We start from the raw sequence: 2791 nt of genomic DNA on the forward strand, positions 1-2791 counted from the left end.
TCCCAAATCTGGGCGAAGTGTTGGCTTTTCACTGAGTGTGTGTTCTAAGATTGCCAGCTGTTCAGAAAAGGACACTTTATGCTTGTTTGCGCAGGCAGTGTGGTGATCAACATTTTATTTACTTATTTGCATGTACTGGTTGACTTTTAATGTTGTCCTCTATCAGCTGCTATAGGCACAGCTGCAGTCACTGGTTGAAAAATTGGCAACCCTAAGGTATTCCAATATTAGAGAATCACAAGAAGACTTTTATTTTTCAAACGCTGAAGGAGAGTGTTGACCCTTCCTCAAAAAGCCCACGTTAAAAATAAGAAAACACCTCAGTACAAACACCTCGGTAAATAGCGTTGCCAACATTTTTTGTACCAGGCCCTGCTCCTGTGCCTTTAATAGAAACTTGTTCTGCAGACATTAGCAGATGATAATGCCTATCACCACCCCATAAAAAGATTCCCTTGCTGAAGAGGGCACAGGCTTCATTTTTTTCTAGTGTGCTGGCAACCCTAAGAGGGAAGCCAGTTTACTAGCAAAAGACGCAAGGTATGTAAAATCCCAGCCTGCATTCAATTTGCTCTGAGTAAAAAAATGGAAGGGCTTGTATGCATCTCACACCGTGGCACGTATTTCTCTTGGCAATACACTTATGGAAATTCTTTCTCTCATTCCCATCTTCTCCCTGGAGGAGGAGGAATGGAAAGCCTGGAGCCGTGAATATTGATCAATCTAGAGTGTTTCTAGGTTGAGGTTTGTGTTTTTTTAAAATACATCTTCAGTCTTGTTAAAGTATTAGCATGTTGAGCAAATGGAAGGGCTGCAGGAAATGGAAATGTGCATTTTGCCTCTAGGGGGCACTGTGTCTGAGGGGCCAATGCAGGTGCTTCTGTTCCATATATAAGTGTGACGCTTTATCATAACTGGAGACTGTGCCAGAACTCCTGGGTTCTTTTGGAGCAGGGATGTGAATGACACTGCAAGCCTAAGCATGTTTGCTTCCTAGTTAATGTGTTTTTTGTTTGCACCCTTAGGCTGCAATCCTAAACACATATACTAGGAACTAAACACAATAGGACTCTCTCAAGTAAACATTCAAAGGATTGAACTATTAGTAAATTAGGAAAAGAACTGTGATTCCTGGATTCTCTGGGAAGGTAGAGACAGCTCCTTGAAAGGTCACACTAAAATCCAGAGCAGATTTCATGCCTTACTGACATCAGAGCCACCAACCTCCACTACCAACACTCCAACCAGTACACCACACTGGAATAACTTAAAAGAGCTGGGTATCTTAACCTGGAGATTTAAGGGGAGACATGATAGCCATCTTCAAATGTTTGAAGGATTGCCATGCAGAATATGGGGCAGGGATATTCTCTGTTGCTCCAGAGGGCAGGACTAGAATCAACATGGGTGGAAATTGCAGGGATGCAGATTTTGCAAGATGTTAGAAGAAACTTCCTGACAGTATGAGTTGTTTGACAATGAAAGAGGCTGCCTCAGGAGCTGGTGGGCTCTCCTTCACTGGAGATATTTATACAGATGCTGCACAGGAATCTTCAGAAATGCTGCAGTTGCTTCCTGCATTTTAGATCCTGTACTTGGCAGAGGGTTGGACTAGCTGACCTCCAAGATCCCCTTACAACTCTATGATTCTACATAGAACCACTGAGCTCACCAGAGATTCTGATGCTGCAGAGGAAGAATCACATGTGCTCTGAAACCTCAAGATGGTGCAATGCCCTTCCCCCTAAAAAGTGCTCCTAAACTTCTGTGCAGTTTTTGTATGAAATAAATATGCATTTGTCTGCCATTTGCTGTGCAGAGTCTGTTTCTCTTCCTTGATAGCTGTGCTTCTATTCCAGTGGTGTCGCATTGTTCCAGCACTGACTCAAGCAACCATGCTTTTGTATCTGCGGAAATGGAATCATATTTTCCCAAGCTGGGATATTTACTGCCATTGCTGAGTGGTGGTGTACTTGCACAAGGGTCACAGGTATGCTATATTTATTTATTTTGGGGTGTGTGTGTGTGAGAGAGAGACATATTTAGTGAAGAACAACACAACTCTTTCCCTGCTTCCTGGTTGACCACCCATGCCTGTGCCATTTTTGCCAACTTGTTTAGTTTTTATTTTTTCATTCAGAAACAAAAAAATATTCAGAAGCTGTGCATTTTTTAACCTGCCCTATTTTTTTCTTCTTCATAAAATAGGGAAGGGTTTTAGAGAAGGGAAAATTTGGAACTGGGATTGCTGGGTTATAGGGAAGACAACTTGCTTTGAGAGCCAGACTGGTCAAAGGCACAAGTTATAAGATGCCAGGTTCAAATCCCAGTTTTGCCAGAAATGTACAAGTGGCGTTAAGCAATCTCTTTTCTCTCATCACCTTCCAACTGGTAACATGAAACCAATAATACCGTTCTGCCTTGCAGGGTTGTTGAAAGGATCACTGCAATAAGACCCTGAGGCAAGTTGCAATGGACCATACTGGGGGGGGGTGATAAGCAAGTAATCTGATTCAGAACAAGGTAACTTCCTACGTTCACATATGCTTATTTGTGAAAGCAGGTGAGCACTTAGGCAACAGGCTATATAAAGACTGTGCCTGTTCCTCATTTACTATGTAACAGGGAGAGACTTTCAGAGGAGGGAGCAGGAGGATTCCTGGGTTCAGCCAGGAGGACCTTGTTGGCTCTGTACGCAAGTCAGTGGAAGTGCTGGGTTGTTGGAAGTTTCCCAGAAGGTAGGAGGGTGGGGGGAGGGGACAGGAGCGACAGGTGAGGGCGTGAATGAGAG

Source organism: Rhineura floridana, chromosome 11 (genome assembly GCF_030035675.1).
Source record: "Rhineura floridana isolate rRhiFlo1 chromosome 11, rRhiFlo1.hap2, whole genome shotgun sequence".
Taxonomy (NCBI): Eukaryota; Metazoa; Chordata; class Lepidosauria; order Squamata; family Rhineuridae; genus Rhineura; species Rhineura floridana.